A 16,515-nucleotide genomic window follows, 5' to 3' on the forward strand; every position below is an offset into this window, starting at 1 on the left:
TTGTCAAATAATAATAAACTCTTGGCCAGGAGTTGATAATTGTTGAAACTGAGTGATGGGTATATGAGTAGGGTCCATTACACTGCTCTTTCTCCTTTCATCTATATTTAAAAATTTTCCATAATAAAAATTTTATTTGGTTCCCTTTTGACTTCACCACATTCTGACTGCAAGTCACTTGACCTTTTTGAATCTCTAATGCTGCCTCTGAAAAATAAGGATAACAATCGTGGCGACTTCACGAGGATGAACGCACGCGAAGGGTTCAACACAGAGCCTGGCACAGTGTGAGCGGTTGATAAACAGGAGCTATTATTATCATCGCTAGTGCCACGTCCTCCTTGGCTCTCCACCTGGACATTGGGAGAGCTGCCGCAGGAGCGGAGCAGGCTACCCTCCGCCACGGCCGCTGGCTCCCACCCGGTGGGTGCATGGCCCCACAGGGGTGTGGGGAGGGTCCTGAGGGCGCACAGGAATGACTCCTGTCCAGTGGTGTAGGGTGGCGCCTGGCCAGGCAGGGTCAGCAGAGGTGGGGGCTGCTAGCTCGGGGGTGGGGCCGTGGGCTCACCAAGGCCAGAGGGTCCCACTTGCAGCCCTAGCTGTCTCGGCCCCTGCCACTGCGGTCGCTGGCCCTGCCTCGGGCCCCTGCCGCCCCGGCTTTATCTGGAAGGATGTCCAGAAGGACGTCCAGGAGGTCGTTTGGCTGTATGGTCTAATTACCATATTACCCTTTTATTATTATAGATAGGTCAGCTGTGAAAGAAAGAAGCTCTTTTCCAGCTGGCTAACTTGTTGAAAAGCTAGGCTCTCTTAATGATTGGGAGTCAGAATAGCACAAGTCTGCTTGGTCGGAGTAGGATCAGGTTTGCCAAGATGAGATATATGTTACTAATGAGAGATAAGGAACGCTCAGGTTAATGTGCTGGCTGAAGGCTCGGCACAGCCAAAAGGTTGGGCAGACTAGAGCTGGCACAATGAGTGTGAGAACTGAGATGAATGGGAAGGCTTTAAATGGAATATTGGTTATTGACAAGGTGGAGTGTGCCTCTTTTATGGGTTTGATGCTCCTGAAACTATTACATCCTGCCTGGAGTATTTATTGGCCTTTCTGGTATTAGGAAGACCAGTAGCTAAAGTCTATCTTTTTTGTTTCAGTGCAAGTTCCACTGTGGCAGATGGTTCATCTGGTGGTTTGGGGTGTGAGTTCTAAGAGATAATGGAATGGAACTAATATTTGTTGATTGACCTGATGTGCTGGACACTGTGCCAGACAGTTGATATTCCCTGACTGATTTGTTTTTATTCCCTAAGTCTTTAATTATTTGAGATTCTACAAATATTGCTGTTCTTCAGTATGTAAGGACTGACTCAGACAATGTGTATCATTTCTCCAGTGTTTCAGATTAGAAATCTAGAAATTCATTCATTTATTCATTCATCAAATATTTATTAGATTTTTAGTAGTATTGGTACTATGTTGGCCATTGGATATAAAAAGAGTAAAATAAAAGAAACATGGCCACTGTCCTTATGATATTTATAATCTAGGCAGACAGATTAACTTTAAATAAACACACACACACATATATATATCTATATATCTCTGTGTGTATATATATAATATACATATAAGATATGTAGACATGCATATATATATATATATATATATATATATATATATATATATATAATTACAAAATAAACAGTAATTTGTAGTAAATACTGTGAAAGGAAAATAGTAGGAAAGGAAAAATTCAGGGGCATATGAAAGACAATAATGAGGAGGGAGACATAATTTAGAATGAGGAGTCAAGGAACAAAGTGACATCTGAACAAAAACCTGAGGCTAGCCAGGAGAGAGTTAGCCACCTGAAGAGAAAGGATAAGAAAATTCTAGGCAGAAGGCAGGGCATGTGTGAATATGCTGAGGTGGGAAACAACTCAGGGTGTTCAAGGTTCTAAAAGGCCACTGAAATCTAATCGGCAGGTGGAGAGTGGTACAAGATGAGGTAGTATTTGACTCTTTCTTTCTTGCCCATCACACCCAATTAGTGTTTTCAAATGTAGGTGTTATTATTCAGGCACAGTGAGGCCAGCAGACCAGGAGACCACTGCTATGGAAAAGATAGGTTGTGAGGAGGGCACACCATGTCAAATAGGATCATACAGGGAAACACAGGGTTGGTCAGGAGGCAGCAGGAGGCAGGGGGAACATGGGCAAGAGTCTTTATTGTGGTTTTCAAGGGAAGGAATGAATGAGGCAGAGTGAACAGGCTTAGGTTTTGCTAGTTTGAGTAATTTCAGCAGGCCTGGGGCATAGGGCTGCCTCTAGTTGTCTGGTATCTGGCCCTTTGGTGATTAGGGCAAGTGGATAATGGGTCCGTGTGAGAGCCCGTGAGAGCCCTATAAAGGAGGTAGTTGCAATGTGGAATCTGGATTGGTTGGTTTGCATATAAAGTCATGCTCACAGGCTAGTCTTTACTATCACAGGGAATAAAAAGGCATGATTCATACAATCAGTTATTATTGATCTCTCTAGTCATGTTCCTCTCTGCTGTATTTTATTTTCTGTTTCTTCCCTAATCCCACATTTAGGCACCTATTATGTAGATGCTAAGTATGAGATTTAAAACTGATCTCTCTGCTTCCATTTTCTCTTTTCCATTGATCATCTTGCAGATCGCCTATAGACAAGTGTTGTTTTTTGAAGTCTTAATTTCATTAAGGAATCTATGAATTTGAAGGGATATTTAGAGGTGATATAGCCTAACTTACTATATATATATGTATATACATGTACATATATATGTAATATTTTTATTGATTTCAGAGAGGAAGGGAGAGGGAGAGATAGAAACATCAATGATGAGAGAGAATCATTGATCGGCTGCCTCCTGCACACTTCCTACTGGGGATTGAGCCCACAACCTGGGCATGTGCTCTTGACCAAAACTGAACCGGGGACCCTTCAAACCATGAAAAGACATGGGCGAGCCTTAAATGTATACATTACTAAGTGAAAGAAGCCAATCTGAAAATGCTACATACTATATGACTCCAACTATAGGAAATTCTGGAAAAGGCACAACAATGGGGAAAATAAAAGTCAATAGTTGCTGGGGTGAGAGTGGGGAGAGATGAATAGGCAGAGCATAAAGAATTTTTGGGACAGTGAAAATACTCTGTACGATATTTTAATAATAGATTCATGCCATTATACTTAAGTCAAAATCCATAGAATGTTCAACACCAAGAGTGAATTGTATAGTAAACTGTACACTTTGGGTAACTATCAATATAGGCTCATCCTTGGTAGAAAATGTACCCTTCTGGTGAGTGATGTTGAAAATGGGGGAGGCTATGCATGCGTGGTAGCAGGGAATATATGGGAAATCTCTATGCATACCCTCAATTCCTCTGAGACCTAATTCCTCTGAAAAATAAAGTCTTAAAAAAATTCCATGTCTTGATCCATTGAGGATGAAGACCATGTTTTCTCCCTTTGGATTCATTACAACATAGTTGTGACTAATTCCTTCCTGAATCCTATTCCTCGGGAATATTTTTATATTTATAGAAGGCAATAAAAACTCAGTTATCACTTAAATCTGTATTGTGCATTGTCTTTTAATTGGTAAGGGATGGTGTAGTTTATTCATAAGAAATGGAAACTCCAAGTTACTATTTATTGAGGTTCACCATGTACTGGGAATTCTGCTGTGCACTTTTATGTGCGTCATCATTTAATCTTCAACACAAGCCAAAGAACACACACACAAATCTTCATAAGCCTATGAACCTACTATTATTATTTCCAAGATCACACAGCTAAGAACTAGCTTATCTAATTTTGGAACCCAAGTCTGTCTAATTTTCCAAGCTCTTGCCTCAATCAAAACTCTATACTGACACACATTAGTAAATTGGCTAACTTGGCATTCCCATTGCAGCTCTCTACTGTCTCAATCCTCACCCTTTTCATTATGGATGCCTCATCTCATTTTCTTGCCTGGCCCACTCTGGGTTGCATTGATCAGAAAGGAGATCTATTTTATTGAAGGAAAGAAATGTGTTTGGTTTAGGAGTTATTAGAAATAAGATATGTTAGGCCAGTAAATTCATGGAGACATTGGAAATAAGAGACAAGACAAAGAGGTTGAGGTTTCCCAGTGTTTACATTCCTGTGACTCAAGAGTGCTGAGAACCAAGAGCAAAGCTGAAGTGTAGCCAGGAGGATCAGTTGTCTGAGTTTCAGGATCCCCTCCTCATTTTCCTAAGAAAAACAACATACAAATGAAGTAAACAGTAGTAAGAGTGAAATAACCTGTGTAATTAGGGCTGAAGTCACCTATAGTATAGTTACTCCATTTGGAGAATGATTTTAGTGGTGGTTTGGGAGGGGGTTGCATCACAGCAAGGAGGAGACCATGAGTACAAACTTGTGTATAGCCCTAGCCTGTTTGGCTCGGTGGATAGAGCGTCGGCCTGCGGGCTGGAGGGTCCCGGGTTCAATTCCGGTCAAGGGCACATGCCTGGGTGGTGGGCTCTATCCCCAGTAGGGGCATGCAGGAGGCAGCCAACCAATGATTCTCTCTCATCATTGATGTTTCTATCTTTCTCTCCTTCTCCCTTCCTCTCTGAAATCAATAAAAATATATTTTTAAAAAACTTGGTGTATAAATCAGAAAGTTTATACTACCTCTGTGAGCGTAAGTGCTTCTTAGGTTCTGTGGGTTTAATATGCTACTGGACTGATTTGGTTAGTCTGAGAATAAATTGAAAAACTGTTAGTTCGTAGGGTCCTACCTGTTCCATCTGATACTGGAGTTGTGCAAACGGATGCTCCACCCATCAGCACTGGGAGACCATGGAGCTTGTCCTGCTGATTTTAGAATTGAAAATGGATTAATAGGTATTTATTATATAGTTATTAATAGTATAATTATGGTAATTTTAAAATGGTAATATCATAATTATTAACCCAGATATCTCCCTGTATACACCTATCACTAGTTTCTACAAGGATGGCTGAGCCCACACAATCGCTTAGGATAGGATGGAATAGAGTAAACATCCAGGGCTGTCTCTGGAACCCTTGTTCCATTGTAAACACTCTCTTCTATCCCCCAGCCTTTCTCCATAACGCTTCCTCCAGGTCTTGGTTTTGATGAAATCTAAATCTCAAAGTAGACTAACAAAAAATTGGTTGTGATGGTAAATGGGTGGGTGCTGACGTGTTCAGTTTTTTCCATGGCAACTTCTGAACAAGTGGCTCTCAGGCTTTAGCAAGCATCGCATCAATGGGAAGGCTTATTAAAGCACTGATTTCTGAGCCCTCCCTCCAGTTTCTGATTCAGTAGATCTGGAGTGGAGCCTAGAACAGTGAGGGCGAACCTTTTGAGCTCGGCGTGTCAGCATTTTGAAAAACCCTAACTTAACTCTGATGCCGTGTCACATATAGAAATTTTTTGATATTTGCAACCATAGGAAAACAAAGACTTATATTTTTGATATTTATTTTATATATTTAATGCCATTTAACAAAGAAAAATCAACCAAAAAAATGAGTTCGCGTGTCACCTCTGACACGCGTGACATAGGTTTGCCATCACTGGCCTAGAATTTGCATTTCTAACAAGTTCCTAGATGATGCTAATACCGCTGGTCTGGGAACCACAGTAAGCAATAGTGTCCCATGAAAATTATAAGCATAATATAGAAACCCTTGAACTTGTAAAGGTGGGGAAGACTACATCTAGTTAAGATGATCAGAAAAAGTGTCAAGTTTATTATGGGCGACACAGATATGAATCAAACACTACTAGTTCTAATGCTCTTAAGTATAGGAATGCTGGAATTTATATTCATTTCACTGACAGTACCTTACACCTTTAAAAAAGAATTAATAAATTGTGTCCCTTCTAATGTGTTTCTTTATTCATTACACAGTGCAAAAAACTGTAAGAGTGCTCACATAAGTACATTTAAAAGTGTTTTTGAAGAGATTTATCACTTTATATATATGTGCAGACTCTCACACACATATATTTGTTCTAAAAGCATAGAAAAATCTGGGGAGAGTGAATACTGTCTTGCTTTATCCATTGGCATGTTGTTTTCATTTGTGATGAGGTGAATGCCCCTTTTTGTGATCTAAACTTTTGCAGTAAAAATTAAAATATTATTTTGGGGAAGAAGGATATTAACTTGCTTTTGGCAAGAAGAGGTGGAAATAATACTTTTTCTGTTTCCTGTGGACCTACCATATGTTAGGCACATGTTACCTCATTTATCCCTCATCAGTACTCTGCAGGGCTGTATTATGTATTATCTTCATTTTGCAAGTGGGATTCAGACAAATTATTGCATTTCATCAGTTCTAAGATCAAATTAAAAAAACATTTTAAATATTTGAAATTTAAATGAATCTTATAATTGATGGTATATTAGATTTGATGAAAACACATAAATTTTACTATTATTCGTGAAAATTGAAAGGCAATTAATTAGAAGGTGGCCGTGGGGTGGGACTGGGCGAGAGGGGCCTGACATGCCCAGGAGCCAACCTCCTGCAGTCCCTCCCTGGCTGGCTGCACCTGGGGCGGCACCGGGGTCTGCAGAGTGAGCAGGATCCCTCCCTCAGGTGAGGTCCTTCGGCCTGGCCTGTGGGGATGGGGCCAAAACTGGCAGTCTGACATCCCCTGAGGGATCCCAGATTGTGAGAGAGTGGTTCTTGGGTGACGCACCCGGGAATTGGGCTCCCTCCTCTTTGGTTCCGGGGTGTGTCACCCGAGAAACGCGGCTACCAAGTCACTGCAGTTTGGCAGCTCCTATGTTGAGCGTCTGCCCCCTAGTGGTCATTGTGTGTCATAGCTACTAGTTGGACGGTTGGTGGGTCAGACAGTCGCTTAGCCTTTTATATATATAGATATATAGAGATTACATATAATATTCTCATTCATGGTTGAATTGGGTCTAAATCCTGTACTTTCCCCCCCAGTAAATTGCTTTACCTTATGTTATAAAAACAGACTTTTTGTTCCTTCTCCAAATGTTCTCTCTCCCTCTTACACACACACACACACATATTCTCTTTCTTCCTCTCTCATTCTCTCTCACATGGTCTTAAATTTCAGTACAAACTACAAATATCCTGATTATAAGATGCTCTGCCTTATGTCAAGTCTTATACTTATTTTGAGTTGGTAAACTTCATCTATCTAATGTGTTAGTCTCCTCTCTCCTTCTAAATTACTCACTTCATCTATTTTGCTCAATTCCTTTTTATCCACAATCCTTTAGAATCAGTTGCTTTGACACTGGGGAAGAAACTAAGCTTCTTTCTTAAATATTTGGTTAATTGGACACATTAATTCTGACTGAAACAATAAAGATATTTTAACTTTTATTGAGCAGCTTAGCTCTCCTAGGCCAATACTCATCAAATTGAGCACACCACCTCAAATACTTAACATCAGTTTTACTTGAAGAAGTAGGGCATTTAGCTTTTTCCTCCCTGGCTGCTTGAAGATCAAACTTCATCATGAATGACGCGGTAACTATCCGGACCAGGAAGTTCATGATCAACAGACTACTTCAGCGGAAGCAAATGGTCATTGATGTCTTTCACCCTGGGAAGGCAACAGTACCCAAGACAGAAATCCGGGAAAAACTAGCCAAAATGTATAAGACCACACCTGATGTCATCTTTGTGTTTGGATTCAGAACCCACTTTGGTGGTAGCAAGACCACTGGCTTTGGCATGATTTATGATTCCTTGGATTATGCAAAGAAAAATGAACCCGAACACAGACTTGCAAGACATGGCCTATATGAGAAAAAGAAGACCTCAAGAAAACAGAGAAAGAAACGCAAGAACAGAATGAAGAAAGTCAGGGGGACTGCAAAGGCCAGTGTTGGTGCTGGCAAAAAGAAGGAGTAAAGATTCTTCGGTGACTTTATCTGTGAAGGTTGTGCAGATTTTTCATGAGAGGATTAATAAACTATAAACTTAAAAAAAGCAGTAGAGCATTTAAAAATGTAGATTAAAGTCCTTGAAAAAAGTATTTTTTATATTAAAACAAATGTGAAAAGATTATGGAATAGGATGAGATATTCATTTGTATTTTTAAGGTAAAGTTTTATGAAGTTTGGAGCTGGTGGTAGACCACTTATAGCACTTGTGGTTGAAACCGTAGACTTTGGAGCAAGACTTTGAATCCTAGCTCCGTTTTTCTCTAACTGTGTGTCCTTGGGCAAGTGGCTTAACCTCTTTGTGTCTTAGTTTCTCAGTCTCCTCATTTATAGAATGGAAATCATAATATCATCTGCCTTATAGGGTTATGAGCATAAATCACAAGTATAAGTTAAATGTTGGAACAGTGGCTGGTACATGGTGAGCTCTTGTTAATGTTACCTATTTTCATTTTGATTTATACTTCCTGATGTCCCAGGGGCAAATTTTTTTGGTTCTCCTTTTTTGTTAAGGTATCTTGGCATAAAAGTTTGAGAAGCCCTTACCCAGGATCCTCTCCAATATGTTGCACTTGCCTCTCTCTGTTGGTCTTTTGTAATGTTTCAGGAATGTATTGTTTTCTTTTCTTTTTTTGCAACACGATTAAAAACAAAGAGTAGCTGTTATAAGAATTTGGAAAGGGAAAGGGAATGTCCCTCAGTTTCATTCATATTTAAAATAAAATAACCTAATAATTGGGAGCAGTGTGCCATGGTGAAGATTTCGGAGGTAGGGAAGTGAAAATTTTCAAAGTCTCAACTCTCCTTGGGACCAATATTTGGACACACTGGTCATAAAATATGAAGTCTGTAATTGAAACTTTCTCTTGTAAGACTTGGGATATGTGTAGTCTCATCTGGTTATGGCTCATTAGGGAATAAATTTTCTGACGCAAATGAGGTTTAAAAAAAAGCATAGTGTCTCTTTATTTGGTTAACATTATTTCTGCAGTTTGTTTTCCTTGTCAGCTTTAAAAGGAAGAGAGATAAAGCAAAGCACCCTGCCACACTGCCAAAACTTGGCAGAAGAATTTCAGTGAGCAAAAATTTTCCACCTTCAGCAATGTTTGAAGTAGCTGCACAGTGGGGGCCCCACAGGCTATTTTTGGTGCTTCAAAACATCATATCATGTAAAGTTTAGAAGCCTCAGGTGCCTGAAAGCCAAAGGAAAAGACCAGTGTAGAACTGGAGGCGCCTGTCCCCTGTTCTTTCTTGCCTCTTCCATCTGACATTATCTTTGGCTCAGTGATTCAGGAATCAGAGAATCAGAGGCCAGATCCTCCATTTACCATGGACATTGCTGGACCCTACTCTGCCATCACCACCACCTAGGACAGGAGCAGCCTAAGAAATTGGAGAGCAGTGGGAGCTACCCTTCCTTTGCTACCCTCCTTTACTTACCAATATTTTCTAGGCTTGTGATTTTTGCAACTAGAAATAAATATCTTCTAAGTTCATGATTTTTGCCACTAGAAATGAAAGCACATGAATATTGACCATAACTCATAGTAAATGAGTGCCTGTGAGTTGCCATGTTCGATACTAAACTCACACCATTATAGAGTAGACATCATTCATTCTTTCTATATCAAGAGTGAACTTGAGGCTTATTCAAGGTCACAAGTAAGTTGTTGTATTAGTCAACTTTAAAAAAAAACAGGACTAATAGGAAATATATATTTATTATGAAGAATTGGATCAGACATTTATAGAAGCAGAGAATTCCCATAAGAAGAAGTCCTCTATCTGCAAGCGGGAGAACCAAGAAAGTCAGTGGTGTAATTCAGTCCAAGTCCAATGGCCTGTGAACCAGAGAAGCTGATATATAAGTCCCAGTCCAAGGTGGAGAAGATGTCATGAGATGCCCCAAGTCAAGTAGAGAGGCAGGAAATAAAAGGGATGACTTCCTTCTTCTTCTGGCTTTTGTTCTATTCAGGCCCACCCACACCGGGGTTCTATTCAGGCCCACCCACACCGGGGAGGGCAATTTACTGTGTCTGCTGATTCAAATACTAATCTTATCAGGAAACACCCTCACAGACACACCCAGAAGTAATGTTTAATCTGGGTACCCTGAAGCCAGTCCAGTTGACACATAAAGTTAACCATCACTAGCCAGAGGTTCCGGATGTTGGAAAATATTTGACCATTGCATTGAGCCTGTTCACATCATACAAAGGGCACATTTGTTTCTGAAGTGTCTGTGGGTCATCTTGAGGGTTGAGAATCTAGACTGGCTGATGTAGGTTAGGTGGCTGGCTGGGGTAGCTCTGCTCTGTGGGCCTCTCACGTTCTGCCTGAGATCAGCAGGTTAGCCTGGACATGAATAAGATGGAAACTGGAAATACACAAGGTTTCTTAAGGCCTATGCTTGGAACTGGCATACTCACTTCTGCCACATTCCATTGATCAATGCAAGTCACAAGGCCAAGCCCAATGTCAAGTAGCAAAGAGATAATATTCCACCTCTATGGGTTGTAGTGGATGCTGTGCTGCACCTCCTCATCCTCTTTCAGAACCACTTATTCCCTCAGCTGCCAGGAATGTTTGTTGATGATAACTCACAGATATCTCCACCCCTGACTCTCATCCTCCCACTTCAACCCTCAATTCAGGTTCCCCATCCCCACTGTCTACCAGGAACTGCCCTCAGCTGAAGGATACTTCTTTGCCCAAAGGTGCCCCTTTGAACAACTCACATGCAATGACTGGTCACATGTGAGGGCACAAAGACTGGACCCCTTGCCTCAATTCAAAACATCTATGAAGGGCTCTCCCAACTCCAGGGCTTCCCATTGGGTTGGATGAAGCCTCAGTCCCATTTTTCTCTCTGTCTAATCTTGCTTCCCTCACTCTGTTAAAAGTGCTGTTCCTAAGAGCACTCCTCAATAATTATCACCTGCAAATCTAACCTTCCACCTGGGAGGAATTCCAAAGACAATGGCCAAGGGCATGGATAGAGTATAGGATAGAATCATACCCAATCCATAATAATAAAAGCATAGTATGCTAATTAGACCAGACAGCTGAATGTCCTTCTGGACAAAGCCGTGGCAGCTTCGAGGGCCAAGGGCAGGCAGCTGTGGCAGCCGGCAGCGGCGGCGGGGTGATGGCGGCACCTTCCCCTGATCGGCCCGGTCGCCTCCTGCAGAGGGAGGTCAAACTGTGGCTTAGGCCTGCTCCCATCAGTAGGACATCCCCTGAGGGCTCCTGGACTGTGAGAGCGGGCAGGCCAGGCTGAGGGACTCCCCCTCCCCAGTGCATGAATTTTCATGCACCGGGCCTCTAGTAATACAATATTACCATACCTTTGCAGTTAACAACTAGGCTAAACTGCATGCCAGCTTAAAAAAAAAAGCATGAATTAGAGAGAACACTGAATCTCTGTCTGAAATGCCCTAATATGTATTTAAATCATTGATATTATACCTCAAAGTATATTTGAGATGAAACTCAGTTTGTAAAGGTAGGCAGTCCTGAAGAGTTGTGGGCAAATGGAAACTTCATAAATTGAATTATATTCTAAGTGTTGGTAGGAGTTTGCTATTCTAAAGTGAAAAATGCAGTGAATTATTTTGTGGAAAATCACTTTAATAACATTGATTTTTCTGTGTCAGGTTGTATATATCAGCACTTCATTTCATTTTTATAAATCCATTTCAGATTTTTATGATTCCATGTGTGAAATTATAGCATGTTGTCACAAATTTATTTTGGGGCTCTGATTCTTAGTGGATTTCCTTTGCATTAATTTTAAACTGATATGAACCTTAGCAGATTCAAGGGACTCCGGAAAGATCTGGGGGCAGGATGGTTGGAAATGGGTACTGTGGAAATAATGAGTAGAGCAGATGAACAGCCCAGGAGAAGAAACTTTGGGCCAAGCAGTGCTTCTACAGTAAACAAGCAGGAACACAGAAAGTAGATACTTGCCCTATTTAGGGACGGGTATTAAGAAAACAGCTACAGCAGAAGAACAAGTCAGTAGGAAAATCAAGTGTTGCAATCGAATATTGCCTACACTCTCTTTGTGATCTGCAGGTTGAGAAGAACAAGCTGGGCCAGAAAGCATGTCAGAACACTGGTGGCTGGGAGCTGGAGGCCCCCATGTCAGGAAGCAGCAAGCTCAGAAGAGTGATAGATCCAGCAAACATTTATTCAGTACTTATGGTATGCAAGTCATGTTTACATTCATTGTCCTCCTACTTTCCTGGGAAGGTTGTGGCTCTCTGATATGTTTACTATATCAGCCAGGGTCCAGAACATATTCTTGATATTTTAAACAGAGAGAATTTCGTTCAAGGAATTGGTTACACAGGAGATGACAGAGCTAAGAAGCCTCAAGTGGACCATGTGAAATCCTTGAGATTAAGAGCAGGAAGGTGCTACCACTGCCTAAAGCTTAAAAATCAAAAAGATCCCGGCTCACCAGGCAGAAGCTGGGGTGATAGCAGGCCTTGCAGTAAGAGTAGGTTTATAGAAGAGACAGTCACTGCCACAGATAAGGCCTGAAGCACAAAGACAGGGGGAGAAATTCCCTGGCTTCTCCTTTTCTTGCCTCTGAAGTGGGGATAATGGTGGTTTTTAGTTGGATTAAATGGGAAAATCTGTGTCTAACCTGTATGTTCTAGGCCTCATCACAGAACAAGATCTCACATTCTTTTTTGGGTGTGTTTTTTTGTTGTTAATCCTCACCTGAGGATATTTTTTCCCCATTGATTTTTAGAGAGTAGAATGGCGGGGGAGATACAGAGAGAAACATCGATGTGAGAGAGACACACCGATCGGTTACCTCACAGATGCACCCCTACCTGGGAGGGGATAGAGCCTGCAACGGAGGTACGTGCCCTTGACTGGAATTGAACCTGATGCCCATCAGTCCTCAGGCTAATGCTCTATCCATTGACTGAAACCAGCTAGGGCTCACATTATTTTTATATTTCAATTTTTATGGCATGAATTTTCATCATACTTGACTTCAGGAGATTAACTCCCTTCAAAGTATTTCCAGTTGTTTCTAGACATCCTCAAAGAAGTTCCCTTGCCAACTTGTTTCTTTTGCAGTTGCTGTGGGCTTCTGTCCTGTTATTTTTTTCTGCCCTAGCTCCCACATGTCTAGCATCTGCTTGCAAGGCCACTTGCTGAGGTTTCGCCAAGGCTGAAGTTTATCCAGGGTCACTGTCCATCAGGATAACATAGCCCATGCCAAGGGCGTTGACTCTTAATGCTCCCAGAGAGCCTGGTTCTTGGGAAGCCTCCATGTGGCTTGTTTCTGTGGCGAGGAGGGGAGAATGGCCTGCTCTGGCTCTAAGCTGTCTCAGTCCCAAATATGCAGAGCCTCTCAGAGTCGCTCTAACTAGTTCCTCACCTGGTGTCACATAAAAACAAAACAACTCACAGAGGTTCTGGAACTTGCTTCCACCCTCTCCGCTGAAGGGATATCTCGGCCAGGGCTTGGAATGGGAACAGATGCCTTGCCACAGCTCTCCCCCAAACCCCACACCCTCCTGCTTCTCCCATTTTCCACACTGAAGCTCCTATAGACATCAACCACTGTGGGACGGAACAGGGAGAGTCAAGCAGGGAGGAGAGGTCTAGATGTCCTTGGTCTATGAATCATTCCTGGAACAATAGTTGGAATATGATATATTCTCAATGAATAAGAACGCCCATTTCCTACCTTTCAGATGCTACAAGTCCTTCCAGTTTCAGTTTAGATGTCAGTTCTTACAAGAACCCTGGCTGTAATCTCTTCAGTATGAAGTGGCTCTCCCTCTGTGTGAGATTCCTAGGGCTGCAGTACAAAGTACCAAACGCTGGGTTGCTCAAAACAACAGAACCGTATTCTGCCACAGCTCTGAAGGCTGCAGGTCTGAAATTAGTGTGTTGGCGGGGCCATCTTATCGCTATCTGCTCTAGGGGACATTGCTTCTTTGCCTCCTCCTGGCTTCTGTGGTTCTCTGCAAACGTGTTGTTTCTTGGTTGGTAGCTGCATCACCCAAACTGTCTTTGTTGTTTCATGGATGTCTTCTCCCTGTTTGTCTTCATCTTCACAGGATGTTCTCCTCTCTTATCAGGACACCAGTCAGAGTGGATTAGGGCCCACATCAAGGACCTCATTTTAACGTAATTATGTTTGCAAAGACCCTATTTCCAAATAAGGACACATTCCGAGGTATTAGGGGTTAGGTCTTCAAAATACCTTTTTGAGGGACATAATTCAGCTCCTAGTACCTTCCAATAATCTAAAATCTAATAGCAACAACCTTATTTCTCTTTTGACATCTATCACATTCTAGCTTCATTTTTAGCAATTTATCTGTTATTTCCCCTTACAACACTGAACACTCCTAGGGCAGAATCTCTTTTTGTGCCCTGACAATACCTGCCTGACCATAATAGGTTTGGTAGTTAATAAATGCCTGGGCTCTCTTCCTGACTCACAACCAATCCATTAGACTGGGGTAGGCTGCCACCTTGCTTGGTATGTGCATTTCTGAGTTTCTTGTGTTTTTGGCTCTTTGGTTGATTTCTTTTCTGGAAAGAATATAGATTAGGAGGATGGGCTTGGCTAGCTGAGATAGCCAGTTACAGCCTGCCTCAGGTGGTTAAATATTTATGTTTTCTGGGAGTGAACAGCAGACTTCACTCTACCAGGGGAATTAATCTTATTTGTCTCCAGTTTATGTCTCTTTTTCTTCTTTTTCATTTTCAGCATCCTGATGATATCCTTAGTTACAGTTGCTATGGAAGTACTGTAGAGTTTCCTGCAGTGCTGGGTGGGGTGGTGCCTAGAGTCCTCTTCAGTGCAGATTTATGATGATGCCCAAGCCATGGGTTTCAATCGCTAGTTTTATAGCTTAGTAGTTGCTTGTCATCAGGGGAGTGATATACATTTATTTTGGTCCCCTGATTTATCATACTGATTTTTTTCTTTTTCATTGGTTCTGGAGTACTCGTCTTCTTCTTAAATACTCAACCCATGATATCACAGAATATAAAGGCAGGGCCAGCCCCATCTTCTTGTCCTGAATCAGTGAACAGATGCAGTCCCTCCATATCAATGGTGAGGGGCTATGCCAGCTTATCAAAGCACTTGAAATCTTTTAAAGATGTACAGTTTCAGAATTGAGACTAAGAGGAGGAAAGAAAACCGTACTATCTGGAGACTTGGACTCCAGTTGCTTCTATAAAATGGAAATAGTAATAGTAATAGTAATAGTAATAGTAATAATAGTATTAGTAATAGTAATACATGTCCCACCCACATAATAGGATTGTTATAAAGGCCACATGATTAATGTATGTGAAAACAATTTATAAGCTATACAGTGCTATAAATGCTCCCAAATGTCATTGTGAATCACAACTAAAATCTTTTTTTAAAATATATTTTCATTGATTTCAGAGAGGAAGGGAGAGGAAGAGAGAGATAGAAACATCAATGATGATAGAGAATCATTGATCAGCTGCCTCCGCATACCCACTACTGGTGATCAAGTCCACTGCCCGCACATGTGCCCTTGACTGGAATCAAACCTCGGATCCTTGAGTCCACAGGCTGACGCTCTATCCACTGAGCCAAACCAGCTAGGGCTCAACTAGAATCTTAATAGTCTTGGCTCTGCCTTTGACCTGGGTGACCATGGGAAGTAACAATCTCCCGTGAAACAATGAGATATCATCTCACAACTGTCAGAATGGCTATCATCAATAAATCAACAAACAGCAAGTGTTGGTGAGAATGTGGAAAAAAGGGAACCCTCATGAAATGTTGGTTAGAATGCAGATTGGTGTGGCCCCTGTAGGAAACAGTATGGAATTAATTTAAAAAATAAAAATTGGAACTACCTTATGACCCAGCGATTCCACTTCTAGAAATACATCTGAAGAAACCGAAACACCAATTCAAAAGAATATATGCACCCCTATGTTCACTGCAGCGTATTTACAATAGCCAAGATTTGGAAGTGGCCCAAGTGTCCATTAGTAGGTGAATAAATAAAGAAAGCTGTGGTACATTTACATAATGGAATATTATTTGGCCATAAAAAAGAAGAAAATCTTAACTTTTTCATCAGCATGAATGAACCTGGAGAATATTATGCTAAGTGAAATAAGCCAGGCAGAGAAAGACAAGTACCATATGATTTCACTTATATGTGGAATCTAATGAACAAAAAAATCCTGTAACAAACAAAATAGAAACAGACTCATAGAGACAGAGAACCAACTGACAGCTGTCAGAGGGGAGGGGGATTAGGGGGTTGGATAAAAAAAGGTGAAGAGATTAAGCAAAAAAGAAAACACCTCATAGACACAAACAACAGTATGGTGATTATTAGAGGGAAAGGGGAGCGGGGGCAGGTAGAAGAGGGTAAAGAGGGGGCATAAACGATGATCAAAAGATACTTGACTTGGGGTGGTGAACACACAATACAAAATACAGATGATGTATGAAAGAATCATACATCAGAAACCTATATAATTTTATCAAGCAGT

The 16,515-nt window shown here is 41.3% G+C and overlaps 1 pseudogene; it reads left to right on the plus strand.

The window, feature by feature from the left end:
- The first annotated feature begins 7,543 nt into the window (after window positions 1-7,543).
- LOC102417502 lies at window positions 7,544-8,013 on the plus strand (annotated as a pseudogene).
- The last annotated feature ends 8,502 nt before the right edge of the window (window positions 8,014-16,515 follow it).

The sequence above is a fragment of the Myotis lucifugus genome, unplaced genomic scaffold (genome assembly GCF_000147115.1).
Source record: "Myotis lucifugus unplaced genomic scaffold, Myoluc2.0 scaffold_80, whole genome shotgun sequence".
NCBI lineage: Eukaryota > Metazoa > Chordata > Mammalia > Chiroptera > Vespertilionidae > Myotis > Myotis lucifugus.